The sequence below is a fragment of the Sturnira hondurensis genome, unplaced genomic scaffold (assembly GCF_014824575.4).
Source record: "Sturnira hondurensis isolate 20B ecotype Veracruz unplaced genomic scaffold, ASM1482457v3 Scaffold0020601, whole genome shotgun sequence".
Classification (NCBI taxonomy): domain Eukaryota; kingdom Metazoa; phylum Chordata; class Mammalia; order Chiroptera; family Phyllostomidae; genus Sturnira; species Sturnira hondurensis.
In genome coordinates this window covers 4,727,040-4,742,664 of record NW_028093232.1, presented here as the reverse complement: position 1 = coordinate 4,742,664, position 15,625 = coordinate 4,727,040, and the positions used below count along the sequence as shown (strand labels likewise).

The window sequence follows — 15,625 nt, the reverse complement described above, 5'->3', positions numbered from 1 at the left end:
CCATTCTGTGGGTTGTCTTTTTATTTTGCTGATGATTTCCTTGCTGTGTAAAACCTTTTTAGTTTGATGTGGTCCCACTTGCTTATTTTTTCTTTTGTTTCCCTTGCCTGGGGAGATATATCCAATAAAAGTTTTCTATGAGAAATGTCTGAGGTTTTGCTGCCTATGTTTTTTCTAGGATTTTTATGGTTTCAGGTCTAACATTTAAGTCTTTGATCCATTTTGAATTTATTCATGTGTGTGGTATAAGAAGGTGGTCTAGTTTCATTTTTCTGTACATATCTGTCTAATTTTCCCCAAACCATTTATTGAATAAACTATCATTAGCCCATTGTGTGTGCTTGCTTCCTCTGTCATATATTGACTATGAAAGTGTAAGTTTATTATTTCCGGGCTCTCTATTCTGTTCCATTGGTCTATATGTCTGTTTTTATGCCAGTACCAGGCTGTTTGAGTACTATGGACTTGTAGTATAGTTTGATACTAGGTAGCATGATTCCTCCAATTTTGTTGGAAATGTTTCTATTTTCTTTAGGTAAGCCTGTATTGCTATGAACTTCCCTCTCAGGACTGCCTTGGCCGTGTCCCATAAGTTTTGGGTTGTGGTGAGTTCATTTTCATTTGTTTCCAGAAACTTTTTTATTTCTTCCCTGATTTCTATCTTGACCCATTCGTTGTTTAATAGCATACCATTCAGTCTCCATGATTTTGTGTGTTTTTGGTTTTTTCCTGTGGGGTTAGTTTCCAATTTCAGTCCCTTGTGATCAGAGAAAATGCTTGGTATGATTTCTATTTTCCTAAATTTGTTGAGACTCATTTTGTGTCCTATCATGTGGTCTATCTTGGAAAATGTTTTGTGTGCATTTGAAAAGAAAAAATATGGAACGCTTCACGAATTTGCATGTCATCCTTGCGCAGGGCCATGCTAATCTTCTCTGTGTCATTCCAATTTTAGTATATGTGTTGCCAAAGCGATTACGATTCCTCCAATTTTGTTCTTCTTTCTCAGTATGGCTGTTGCTATGCAGGACCTGTTGTGGTTCCATATAAATTTTTGAAGTATTTGTTCTAGTTCTGTGAAATACATCATTGGAATCCTAATAGGAATTGCATTGAATCTGTAGATTGATTTGGATAGTATGGACATTTTAATGATGTTAATTCTTCCTATCCATGAACACAGTATGTGCTTCCACTTATTTGTATCTTCTTTAATTTTTTCTTCACTGTCTTATAATTTTCGAAGTGCAGGTCTTTTACATCCTTGGTTAGATTTATTCCTAGGTATTTTATTCTTTTTGTAGCATTTGTGAATGGGATTGTTTTCTTAACTTCCATTCTGTTAGTTCATTATTATCTTATAAAAATGCAACTGATTTCTGGATATTAATTGTGTATCCTGCTACTCTGCTGAGTTTATTTATCAGTTCTAGTAGTTTATTGGTGGAATCTTGGGGTCTTTTATGTACAGTATCATGTCATCTGCAACCAAGTCAGTTTTACTTCCTCCTTGCCAATTTGGATGCCTTTTATTTCTTCTTGTTGTCTGGTTGCTGCTAGGACTTCCACGATCATGTTGAATAAGAGAGGTGAAAGCAGACATCCCTGTATTGTTCCTGATCTTAAGGGGAATGCTTGTAGTTTTTGCCTGTTGAATATGTTGCTGGAAGTTGGTTGGTCATATATGGCCTTTATTATGTTTAGGTATGTTCCTTCTATTCCCACTTTGCTGAAAGTTTTTGTCAAAAATGGGTGTTGGATATTATCAAATGCTTCTTCTGCATCTATTGATATAATCATGTGTTTTTTATCTTTCTTTTTTTATGGGGTGAATCACATTTATTGATTTGTGAATGTTGTACCAACCTTGCATTCCAAGAATAAATCCCACTTGATCATGGTGTATAATCTTCTTGATGCATTACTGTATTTGGTTTGCTAATATTTTGTTGAGGATTTTAGCATTTATTCATCAGGGATATGAAGATAACTTCCCCAATTATTTATAACTTCCCCAAATTATTTCCTATAATTTTCTTTGTTTGTATTGTCTTTGTCTGGTTCTGGAATTAGGATAATGCTGGCCTCATAAAATGAATTTGGGAGACGTTCCTCCTCTTGAATTTTATGAAGTAGTTTGAGAAGAAGAGATTTTAGATCTCGGAATGTTTGGTAAAATTCACCCATGAAGCCATCTAGTCCAGGGCTTTTGTTTACTGGGAGTTCTTTTGATTACTGCCTAATTTCTCTAGGTGTAATTTGTCTATTCCCTGAATCTTCCTGATTTGGTTTTGGAAAATTGTATATTTCTAGGAATTTATCCATTTCATCCCAGTTTCCTGTTTGTTGGCATGTACTTGTTCATAGTATTTTCTTACAATACTTTGTATTTGTTTAGTGTCAGTTGTTATATATACTCTTTCATTTCTGATTTTATTTATTTGGGTCCTTTTTCTTTTTTTTTTATGAGTCTGGTTAAAAAATTGCCAATCTAGTTTATCTTTTCAAAGAACCAGCTCTTGGATTCATTGATCTTTGGTATCATTTTTTTTAGACTCTATTTCATTTATTTTTGCCCTGGTCTTTGTTATTTTCTTTGTGTTACTCACTTTGGGTTTTGTTTGTTGTTCTTTTTAAAAATATATATATTTTGTTGATTATGCTATTACAGTTGTCCCATTCCCCCCCCTTCATTCCCCTCCACCCTGCACACCCTCTCCTACCCATGAAGCGACTTCATGAAGTTGCTTCAAAATCACCACTTCGCTGGATCTGCCTGTTGCCACCCTGTGCCTGGGGTCTGCCAGCTGCTGCCTGGGTGCCTAGGGTCTGCTGACTGCCATCTTGTGTGCCCAAAGTGCCTTTTGTGCCTGATGCCACCACATTTTGTGCCAGGACCCCTCTCTGTCTGGTTGCCTGACTCTACCCTTCCTATCTGTTTGGATAAATGCATCTATTTTATCTCCTTGGTTGTCTGACTTCCATACAGTTCAATTTTCTGTCAGTTCTGGTTGTCATTTTGTTTCTCAATTGCTGTTGTCCTTATTTTGGTTGTGGGAGGAGGCACAGTGTTATCTACCTATACCTTCATCTTGGCCAGAAGTCTGTTGTTCTTTTTCAAGTTCCTTTAAGTGTGAAGTTAGATTGTTTATTTTAGGTTTTTTAAAATTTGAGGTAGGCCTGTAATGCTATGAATTTCCCTCTTAGGTTTGCTTTCCTACTGTCCCACAGGTTTTATATTGTTATGTCCTCAAATTCATTTGTTTCAAAGTAGCTTTTGATTTCTTCCTTGATCTTATTGTTTACTCATTCATTATATAACATGTTATTTATCTTCCATGTTTTTGTGTGTTGTTCAATGTTCTTTTTGTGATTGATTTCTAGCTTCATAGCAGTGTGATCAGAGAAGGTGCTTGACATTATCTGAATCTTCTTAAATTTATTGAGACTTGTTTTGTGTCCTAACAGGTGATCTAGCTTAGAAAATGTTCTGTGTGCACTTGAAAAGTATGCGTATTCTACTGCTTTGGGGTGAAATGCTCTGAAGATGTCATTTAAATCCTTGTGATCTAGTATGTGGTTTAAGGCCCCTGTCTCCTTTTTGATTTTCTGCCTGGAAGATCTTTCCATTGAAATCAGTGGGGTGTTAAAATTCTTGACCATGACTGTATTTCTTTTGATCTCTCCCTTTATGTTCATCATGATCTTCTTCACATATACAGGTGCTCCTATGTTGGGTGCATAAATGGGTGCATTTACTAGGGTTATATCCTCTTTTTGGATTGTTCCATTTTTTTTATGTAGTGTCCTTCTTTGTCTCTTATTATAAACTTGGTTTTAAAGTCTGTTTTGTCTGATATAAGTATTATTACTCCACCTTTTTCCCATTTACATAAAATATCTTTTCCCATCTCTTTACTTTTAGTCTGTGTGTATCTTTTTATCTGAGATGGGTCTCTTGGAGACAGCATATAAATGGTCTTGTTTTCTTATCCATTCAGCTACCTTATGTCTTTTGGTTGGAACATTTAAGTCATTTACATTTAACTTAATGATTGTTAGATAAGTAATGCCCTTGTATTGTTAGACTATTTCCTTCTGTTCTTTTCTTTCTCTTTTTCTTCTTCTGATTCTTAAAGCAAGCCCTTTAACATTTGTTGCAGTACTGATTTGGTGTTAACAAACTCATTTAGCTTTTTCTTGTCTAGGAAGCTCCTTATTTTGCCTTCAATTTTAAATGAATTTGCTGGGTAAAGTAGCCTTGCTTGCAGGTCCTTGCTTTTCATCATGTTGAATATTTCATGCCATTCCCTTCTGGCCTGAAATGTTTCTGTTGAGTAATCAGATGACAGTCTAACTGGTAATCCTTTGTATGTAACTACCTGCTTTCCTGTACAGCTTTTAGATTTCCCTCCTTGTTTTTAAGCCTTGCCATTTTATTTATTTATAAGATTTAATTAGTTTATTTTTAGAGAGAGAGCAAGGGAGGGAGAAATAGTGGGAGAGAACCATTGATGTGTGAGAGATACATAAATTGGTTGCCTCTTGCACACACCTATCTGGGGACCTGGCCTGTAGCCCAGGCATGTGCCCTGACTGGGAATTGAACTGATGACCTCTCAGTTCACAAGTGGCACTCAATTGACTGAGCCACACCAGCCAGAACTAAGCCTTGTCATTTTAATTATGATGTTGAGTCCAACTCATTTGGGACTCTATGAGCTTCCTGGACTTGTGTATCTTTTTCCTTCACCAGATTAGCCAAGTTTTGGGTCATTATCTCTTCAAACAAACTTTTGATTCCTTGATCACTCTCTTCTCTTTTGACGGTCCCATGATGTGAATGTGGTTATGCTTCATGTTTTCCAAAATGTCTCTTAAGTTCTCCTCATTAAATTTTTTTTCTTTTTGCTGCTCTTTCTGGTGTTTTTTCCTACTTTGTCTTCCAAATCACTGATTTGATCCTCTGCTTTATCTAACCTACTGTTTATTCCTTCTAGTGTATTCTTTATTTCAGATATTGCTCTCTTTATTTCTGACTGGTCTATTTTTATGTTTTTTATGTCTTTTTTCATGCTGTTGAGTATCCTTTTAATCATTACTCTAAACTCTCTATAAGATAAATTGCTTGCCTTCATTTCATCTACTTCTTCTGGAGAATTCTCTTATTCTTTCATTTGGGGTTGGTTTCTTTGTCTTCCCATTTTGATTGCTTCTTTGTCTTTTCAACCTCAGTTGTTAAACGAATCACTTGCTAGGCCAATCAAGCTGTAATCAGCAGCCTGGCCTAAACACCACAGGGTGGGGCAGAGTAATTCCTGCAGGCAGTGCTATGCTGCCCCTCAGGTGATGTCATTAAGAGAAGAGTGCTCTGCTGAAGAAAGATGGCCTCTGCAGTATGGGGAATGACTCAGCACAGGATCCTCATAGTTGTTCCTTCAGAGCTGTTAATTCTCTCCCCAGAGCCACCAACCCCAGACTCTCCTCAAGCATCTCTAGTCCACTCTTCCCTCCCTCTGCTGGAGCCTAGGGCAAGTGACTTTAAATAAATTTTTTTGTGTTGGCCCTTTAAGAGGTTCTCTGCATCTCTAGCCATCTCTCCCTGTCAGACAGAAACCCTGCTGCTTTTCATAGCTGGATGTTACCTGGGGTACTTTCTGGCTGTGGTGGTGTAGTCTGGGGAGACCAGCTTAGAGTTTAGACCCCACACTTCTCATGGGGAACTCCCTGGCTGATGAGGTATACCTCCAGAACTTCAGCTGCCATCTCTGGGTGCCCTGCCAGCCCTCTCATGCCTCCTCCACTCTCCCTACCAGTCTTGTTATGATGAAATGGTTTCTTCTGTCGATCTGTGGTTATAAGGCTTCTCTCTCAGTTGGTTACTCAGGATGCTTTCTCTACAATTTAGTTGTAATACCAGATTGGCTCTGGGAGATGGTTAGTGTAGCTTCCACTCACTTCTCCAACATCTTGAATCACTTCACTGTTGTTTTCCTTTTTTAAATAAGTGCTTTTAAATATTTTACAACTATGTAAATATCCTATTCTTTATCCAATTTTCAACTGTCACCTGCCAGTTTTAGTATTTTATTTTCTTAATGGTGGAGATTAAATATATCAAAACAACATTGAGTAGGGCAGGGAGTTTTCAGAGGCATGTTTAGAAATATCATCATGGAAGGCGTGTGTATGTGTGTTATGTGTGTGATGTTCCTATCTCTAGCTCCTATACACTGAACTCCTTCTGCCTGGAGCTCTGGTACTGGAGTCTCAACCTGCTTCAGGAAATCTTTACTCTTGAGCCAAGCACATACAAATTTTGGTAGATCGGAGGGCAAAGCAGACACCCTTCTTCTAGGCCAGTGCAGCCTGGTCTCGAAGTGCACCCTGTCTTCCCCAGTTATATTTGTGTCTTTGGAACGGTTCTCTGTGTAAGACACAACCAATATAGTCATAAGCCCAGGGGTCTACAGCTCTGGATTGATTTAGGGAGCATTAGAATCTGGGAGAGGACAAATATGTATTAAGCTCTCATTACCCACCTGCCGCCTTTTCAGGTATTCCATTATATATCCCCTCCCTTAAATCTACAGCAACCTGTCAAGGCAGGCATCAGTATTCTCAATATACAGATGAGGAAAATGAGTTCCAGCAGTCTCAGCAGAAGGCCAAACTTTCATCACTGATCTGTCTGATTCCAATTCTGAAACTTGTATCTCACCTGCTACTTTATAGCTCCATTCACTGTGATGATAGCACTGAGAGCAAGCATTGCCATTGCCTCAGTGAATGACATTACCAGATTCTTGATATACATTTTCTTCTCACTCTCACAACTTTGTTAGAAATACAGAGCAGAAATTGTCTCATTTTGTGGATGAAGATGCTGCTAGTGGCAAAACCAAACTTTTGGGTTTCTAATCAAAAGCTCTTTCTAATTATAGCATGCAAACTCTTCTGAGGAGATAGGGAAGGATTTGGGGGAGTGAGGGAGAAGATAAGGAATAGATTATAGGCTGGAGGTTAGGGGTAGGGAACCTGTGAAATCAAGGTGCCTCTTCTAGCTTCCTGGACCTGGCTGTGGAGCCACCTGGTGGTGTCTGCAGGCTCCAGGATGCAGGGCACATCTGTGCTCTTTTTGGCTCCTTTTGCCAGGCCTTGAGATTGGCAGAGAGCCTAGAGAAGACCCACTTGTGGTTGTAGCTATATGCTGACCAGCTGAGCAAGCAGGGTTAGGCAGGCAGGGAGGGCCAGCTCCTGCAGCTCACTTGGCTTTTCCAGAGGCCCTGTGAGCATAGTCTCTCTCTTATCCTCCTTTGGGAGAAGAAAGTTGGCTTCCCTCCCTTCTTATTCACAGTGGCTCTCTAGGTTCCAGAGGGAGGACTTTACCTGAGAAAAAGAGAGCTGAAGGAGTAACAAAACCTCAAATTACAAAAGAAGAGGAAGAACCAGGTTAGTCCTCTATGTCTCTCTTTTAAGACAAGAGGCCCCTGGGATAGGACAGAGAACAAATAATTTTGCAAGGGAGGGGAAAGGTTAAAAGCCACAAGGAAAGTTAACTCTGAGGGTGAAGGAAACAATCCCCAGAATATAGTTATACATCTTCTAATACCCCAATGGACAAGCTGAAATTCAAGTGGGACTGGTTGAATACCCCATCAACTCTCAAGCTCAAAATAAAAAGATTTCTGTGGCTCTTTAAATTTTATGTCACTTCACAGGGTGACTAAAATGCACAGATCCATCTTGGACCCAGAGGGAGGGGTATGGTGCTGCCTGAAGGAGCAGTGTGGTTCACAGGGAGACAGGGATTAAGAGATGGGCTGCCTGGAACAGGATCCCTGCTCTGTCTTTAACTAAGTGTTTGAGTTTGGGAAACCTACGTACCTTGATGTCTCAGTCTTCTCACGTGACAGGGGACAGGAATAGTGCCCATCTCAAGGTGTTGTCGTGGGAGTGTGGGTAAGGCTATGTCACCTGGAACATAGTAAGTGAGCAAAAGTAGCTCTCTTTCTATGCTTTTCTTGTAATGAAAAGAGCACTGGGTTGAGAGAGAGGAAAACTGGTTTTTATTTCTATTTCTTTCAAGATATCCAGTTTTTATTCTGGTAAACAAATTTCTTATTTCCCCTTTATGCTCTTTGTGCAGAAAGGCAGTATTGTGTGAGAGTCAAGTTCTATCTCCAGTTGTGATATTTACTCACATTTTGAGCTAATGCAAGTATGTCAGTACTCAGAGCCTCAGTCCCCATATGTAAATGGAGAGGATAAGACCTATTTGGGGTTGCTGGTTAATAGCATAGTGTTTAGAGTCAGACAGACCTGATTTGAATCATACCTTCAGGCCTTACTAGCTGTATGACTGTGGACATCATATTTAATGTCTATGAGCCTCAGTTGCCTCAATTGTTAAGGTATTCATAAGGACAACTTAAAACAACAAAGTATAAGCTGCTTAACACAGACCCTAGCACAGAGTAAACACCCTGGAAGTAAAATTAATAACTGGTAGCTTTTGAGTATAAATGAAGTATCCTCTTAATCATATTTCTTTGCCTATGACAAAAAGGAGAGAATGAGTGTGTGAATTTAAAAATCTTATTCTGTTTTCCCCTTTTAGACAGACCGATTAAACAAATATCTAGGAATATTTGTCCAGAATTTAGCTCTAACCTGTCCCAATGCCCCCTTACCCTTTCTTCCACAGTAACCAACAAGGCCCATCCATCAACTCTCAAGCTCACCTTTGTCATGCAGAGTGGACTAGCCCCTAGCCACAAAGCCCTCTCTCCCTAAACACATCAACATAACATGCACAAACCCATTCTGCACACCACACACATAATTTCTCAAAAGCCAAATTAAAGTCACCTTCCATCCACTGACAGAAGCCTTTTTCTTATTCCCTTCTCCCAGGGGAATCTCGCTGTCCACTGACATCAGCCTCCCCCATACCCCAACCTCCAACACAGGCACAAACCAGTCACCATCCAACTTCTCCTCCCCTTCTTCATTGCTCAGTAATTGTATTCTCCGCCTCCCAGTGTCATGCTAATACAGGCTCCTGGCACAGCTGCCCAGATTAAATTAGAGCCCAAACCAGCAGGCTGACTAATTATATTTTCTGGCCTGGAATTCTCTTCCCCCACCTTTGAGGTACTGGGCCAATGAAGGGTAAATGAGCACAGGCAATATTTGCCGAGGATATTTGACTCTTCTTGCCTGGGTGGTATTGTCCTACCCAACCAATCTGGGCCTCTTGAATTAGATTAAACCAGAATCAGAGAGTTTTACTCAAAGGACCTTCCTAAATCCTACCCATTCTCCTGCTGGCTGGCTCAGCTGTGCCTGGTCACCGTCCTCAGGCCAAGGAATACAGAATGGTGTGGGGCTCTTCCTCAAGAATGTGATTCTACTACCTTTGTGGGTCTGTCCAGTCTTCCCAACTCCAAAGTATTTCCTCCAAATATTAATTGCCACTTGTCCTGCAATGATTGTTGCTGAATTCTTTAACTCCTGACTCATGTAGAAAAGAATGGTACTCCCCTTACACAACACTGTTTCATAGGCTATATTCCCACCTTTGTGTTATTCATGACTGAAACATAGTGTTTTAATTTGCCTAGAGACAAATTTTGCCAGTCTTTAGATTCTTTATTTCACTAACATTTATTGTACACATACCATATGCCTCATAGTGAGATGGATGTTAAAGAATGTAAAGGTGTAATCCCTGCTCTCGGGAGGATCCGGGCCTCACAACTGGTCTAAACAGAGACTCTGGCAGAAGCGATGTCTGCTTGAGTGTGGTTGGTAGGGTAATATAATACATAATCTGGGTATAATAATGTATAGTTTTAATTTGAACATTTCACCAAAAATGTCAAATGGTATGCTTGAGTGTGATATTGTTATGTTAAAGAATTACATGCTCATGATTTTGTAATAAAAGATTTTATAATAAAAAGTGGCATTATTTGTGCCAGACCCTGTATGTATAGATGGGCAGATCGGCCCTTCAAAACATCTATGCAGGATATGGTGCTGGCACCAGAGGCTTGGAGTAGGACTCACAATAGGCATTATTGAAGAGGTGAGCCTTGAGTGAAGTTTTAAAAAGCTCTTCAAAACCATTAAAGTTAAGACAGGAACTCTGGGAAGAGAGATCAGATATAGAGAGTCAAGAAAGGCACAGTAATTTCATGACCCCCAAGCATAAGGGATAAGGCAAAAGATGTAGCCAGAAGGATGAGTCTTCACATTAGGGAATCGCTGTATTTCTGGATATTTCTAGGCCCCAAATCCATGTCTTCTTAGCTCAGGGAGAACAACTCTGCTTCTCAAAAACCTGAATTACCCCACTTAGGGCTCTTTCCTCTGCTATCAACTTTCCTCCTTAGATTTGCTTACAACAATTCCACAAAGAATTGTCATTTTCTTATGTTACCATTTCCTTTGGAGGTGCATTCACACAAGAAGCTAATATTTTTAAGGAATTTAAGGGAAATATTCTTGCAGTAGAATTGCTAAAAATAAAATTAAACAAAAGTAAAACAAAACAAAACTTCGGACTTGATCTCAGATGTTTTCCCATATAGTCACCAATCTCTTTGACCTCCTCATTCATTATTTGTTAATCCAGCACGTATTTTTTTTCAGGCCCTTTTCAATATCTAGGGATAATCCAGTCTAAATGAGTAAGAGAGTCCTTCCCTTTGAGGGAGTGGGTCTAGAGGAGAATAGACTAATACACAGATTGTTGAAAAGATGGTACACAGAGCACAGAAGAGCACTGTATTAGTGCTCTTCTTCGGGAGCTGTAACAAAATATGGGAAACTGGGTGCCTTAATATAACAGAAATTTACTGTCTCACAGTTCTGGAAGCTAGAAGTCCAAAGTCAAGAAGTCAGCTGGGTCATGTTCTCCTGAGGCCAACAGGGGAACCCTTCTTTTCTTTTTCTTACCCTCTAGTACTTTGCCAGCATCTCTGGCATTCCTTGGCCTGCTCCGGCACCACTTGACTCTCTCTCTGTTCACATGGCATTCTCCCTGTGTGTCAGTCCTCACACAGTTGTCTTCTTATAAGGACACCAGTCATGTTGGATATGGGTCCAGCCCCCTCCAGTATGACCTCATTTTAACTTAGCTAATTACATTGCCAACCCTATTTTCTAATAGGATCATATTCTAGGTACTAGGGGTTATGAAAATGCATCTTATGTGGAGGGGACACAATTCAACTTGTATCAGGTACTAACTCTTCCTAAGATTTGATTCCAGAAAATCAAATTAGAATTAACTGAAAGAGTCTTTAGGGGAAGATGTTCTTATACAAGAAATCATATTAAAAGAGGCATGAACATATAGAAAGGGCATGTGTGAAGAATTTTCTGCAGCTATAGAAAGAATATTCAGAAGTAAAATAGCGAATGATGGGCATGGGACATACACTTGGGTCACAGGGTGACAGGCAGTAAGATGTGTAAAGTTGATCTTGGTGTCACAAGATGCTGTGTGCTTAGTTTTAGACTTGTGATGTACTTCTCTGACCACAGAAAAATGGGGGCCTGAGTTGCTAGTAAAGTGTGATCTGGGAAAGGGAAGGTGGTAGATGGCCCTTGCGGAGTGCCTGCAATGCCCTCCTGCCCTTCTGGAGCTGGCACGAACGTCACTTCTGGACTTTCCTATGAAATATCAAACACAAAGGAAAAAGCCTTTGTTTTATACATCTTCATGTTCTCAGGTGTCTGCACAGCAGCTGACATGGTGTGCGTGCTGAATTTAGATGGGCTGAATGAATAGGTAGAAAAGTACATTTAAAGCATCAAAGCTTTTAGCAGGTTGTGTTGGCGAAGTAATGTGCCTGAGCTCATACAATTTACTCATCCTTGTTCCCACTTCACTCCCCTCTGCTTAGCTATTTTTATCAGACGAGATCGGGCACGTTCAGGGTGGTATGGCCGTAGACTGCTTAGCTATTTTTAAAGTTGTTTCATGGAGGTTGTAAATACTCACAGACATCTTTAGTAATCCAGGCTTACTGTAAGGCTATGTGGGAAGTAAAGTAGCATGAAAGCACATAGCATCAGCCATCCAATTATTCTGAGTCCCAGGAATGCCAGGACAGGGATACCCAGAGAGAGAGGAAGATAAGGAAGCCAATTGAACCACACTAACTCATCCTCTATGTGTGTCTAAGTTTATACTTCCTGAGAGTGGGTCTGCTTAGGTCTCTTCACCAATATGTGAAATGAAGTGGTTTCCTTCACATACAACCTGCACAAGGTCTGCCTCTGACCCTGATCCAACTGGTCTCAGTGTTGGGTTTCAATTTCTAGATAAAGCCTGAATTATAAAATTAGAAATAGTAACTACTATTCTCAGAAAATGATAGCCAAACAAACACTCGTTTTTAAGACTCATCTTCAGAATAAGCAATTGACTATCAGATCTGGGCCTAAAATTTCATAGTTCTTGAGGATTCTGCCATTTTCTCAACATGTACCTTGTATAGACTTATTCACATTTTATATGCTGCCTTTCTTATTTTCCCTCACATGTGGGCCTTATCCATCCCCCAAACACTCTGAGTAATTAAAATTCCCTCTTTTGTATCTCTCTACCCAGTCAAGTAATCAAAAAATTATGAACTTTGCAGTGAGGTAAATGTGGATTAGAGTACATGGCATTTAACAGACATGCACATCATTGGTTATTTATTGTCCTCTTCACTCCTCAGTCCTTACCTGCAAAAGACAAAATAATGTTTCTTCATGATTTTTTGAATATTGTATCAGTCAAAGTTCTCCAGAGAAACAAAGCCAATAGGTTGTCTGTCTATCTATTATCTATCTATCTATCTATCTATCTATCTATCTATCATCTATCTATCTGCCTATCTATTTATCTATCATCTATTATAGGAATTGGCTCATAGGATTATGGAGGGTGAGAAGTTCCACCATCTGCAAGCTGGAGAACCAGGAAAACCAATGGTGTAATTCAGTCCAAGTCTAAAGGCCTGAGAACAAGGGGAGCTGATGTGCTGAGTCTGAGTCCAATTCCAAAGGCCCAGGAACCAGAAACTGATATCTGAGGGCAGAAGGAGGTGGATATCCCAGCTCAGGTAGAGAGAGCAAATTTGTCCTTTGTACACCTCTTTGTTCTGTTCAGATGCTCAACAGACTGGGCAATGCCCAGCTGCACTGGTGAGGGCTGTCTTCCTCCCTCAGTCTACTGATTCAAATGCTAATCTTTTCCAGAAACATCGTCACAGTCACACCCCAAAATAATGTTTTACAGGCTATCGGAGCATCCCTTAGCCAAGTCAAGTTGACGCATAAAATTAACCATCACAAATGTTAAATTAGAAAACTAGGGACATGCAAGTTTTCTTTCTCATTTCTTTTAGAGCAAAGGTGATGCATAGGAGTTCTTTGTAACTATTTCTTTTCCTGTGACCTGAGTCAGATCAGGCATGCAGCAGTTTGCTCATAGATAGGCTAAAAGCAGTTTAAATGTAGTCCTAGAAGAAAATATCTTACAATGTGCTAATGAATATTATAGCTACTTAGCAACATTGGAAAAATATTGCAAAACCATACAATCTATTAAGTGTTTAGTTAATGGCACTGCCTTCAGAATATGAGAGAGGAACAGAGAATTTGTTTCTTCCTGACTTTGAAAATGCCGCAGACCTCTGCGGTTTACCAGATATGTTCCTTTGTCAATGGTCCTTTGTGTCTCTCCCCCTGGCCAAAGGATGAGTTACCCAAGAGCAAGGTGTGGAGAGGAGCAGCAATATAGAATGTTAGGTTCATCCAGGCCTGGTTCCATGCCGCCTTTCTGTTAGACTAGCTGCATTACCTCGTGCATGAAGCTTAGCTTCATACACAGCTTATATTTTTAAAAAAAGTCTTTATTCAGTGACCTCATAATGTGATCTTAGAAAGTTAAATTAGATGTGGGACAATAGTGATCATCTAGTTTATGGCCCTTAATTCATAGATGAGGCTCAGAGAGGCCACAGGTTGAGTTATTGACAAATTCAGATCTAAAACCTAAGCTTTTTGACTTCCAGTTAGTGCATTTTTAAAAAAACTTGAACTTGGTTGATGTTATTTTGCTTGTTTTTTTAAACTTAATTATTTTTCAAGTACAGTTTTCTGTGTATTACTCCCATCCCACCCCACTCCCATGCTCCCCCCTCCCTCCCATTTCCACCCTTCTCAGTTGTTGTCCATGTATCCTTTATATATGTTCCTCTAAATCCCTCCCCTATTTCCCCTGAAATTCCCTCCCCTTTCCCTTCTGGTCACTGTCAGCCTGTTCTCTATTTCAGTGTCTTTGGTTATATTTTAATTGCTTGTTTGTTTTGTTGTTTAGCTTCCTGTTAAAGGTGAGATCATATGGTATTTGTCCTTCAACCCTTGGTTTATTTCACTCAGCATAATGCTTTCCAGTTCCATCCATGATGTTGCAAAAGGTAGGAGCTCCTTCTTTCTTTCTGCAGCATAAAATTCCATTGTGTATGTGTATATATACCATAGTTTTTTGATCCATTCATTTACTGATGGGCACCTAGGTTGCTTCCAACTCTTGGCTATTTTGCTTATGTTTGCTTGGTTCTTTCTCCTATTAAACTGGGAACCCTTTGAAAATAAAAATTACCTCTCTCTGTTCTTCTCCTGCTGTTCTTCAAGTGCTTCTCACAAAAAGTAGGGTAATTATATATGTATTGTCCAAACTGAGACACTTTTGAGAATAAAAAGGAGGCATTACCAGTAATTAAGCCAGAATGTGAATCAGACAAATACTGGTGAATGAGTTTATTTTACTGAAGTTGTGTTTTTCTTTTATAGATTTATTTAAGGTGCTCCAATCACCATGACCTTAGTGAATAGGAATAGGAACTCTTTTGGGACAAAGTTCTTCTGTACACACATTGTCATTCTTTCTCTCCCTCCTCCCCCACACATATCCTGCACACACACACAATCCTGTTGTAGAGCACACCTTGGGTCCCAGAGAGCTACCCATATCTTGGACTAATTTGATTCAGAAGAAAAGAAAACACCTAGGAAATCAAGGAAGACTGGATGGAGTGATTCTGGATAAGGGTAAATGGGGAAAGGTTTACTTCACCTCTTCTTTTACACCTTTCTTCCATATTTAAGCCATTCTGCTTTCTCTTTTTTGCATTCAAAACTAACTCCCTGGGTGGATTCTTTAATGTCTCACTTCACTATTTCCTCTTGCCATGTATGTGTACACTTTACAGCACATATGATCCAATCACTTATACAGTATTTTAAGCATTGTATAGTCATAAGGTCCTTGAGGCCTGGAACAAGATAATTGTTTTGAGTAGAGAATTTTCAACAAGGACTTCTCATTGAAAAAGTGAGATAAGATTTCCCTCATAGCTGCAGGACTCCAGGATGTTGAAAACAAGGTAAAGCATCCTGCCTTTAAACATCAGGAAATTATTCCTGAGAAGGCTTGTGAAATTAAATTTTCTAGTCTGTATTTAAAAATAAATACTATCATGTAAGGGGAAGGAGACTTGTCACTCTAATTCTCCACTGGATTCCTTGTGCCTGGACCAGTACCTGGCAGTCACAG

The 15,625-nt window shown here is 39.5% G+C and overlaps 1 non-coding gene across 1 annotated transcript; it reads right to left on the bottom strand.

The window, feature by feature from the left end:
* Positions 1-873: 873 nt before the first annotated feature.
* Positions 874-979, bottom strand: LOC118976026 (U6 spliceosomal RNA). The gene has a single exon (XR_005064179.1). It is a non-coding gene; the product is annotated as a U6 spliceosomal RNA (small nuclear RNA).
* Positions 980-15,625: the final 14,646 nt, after the last annotated feature.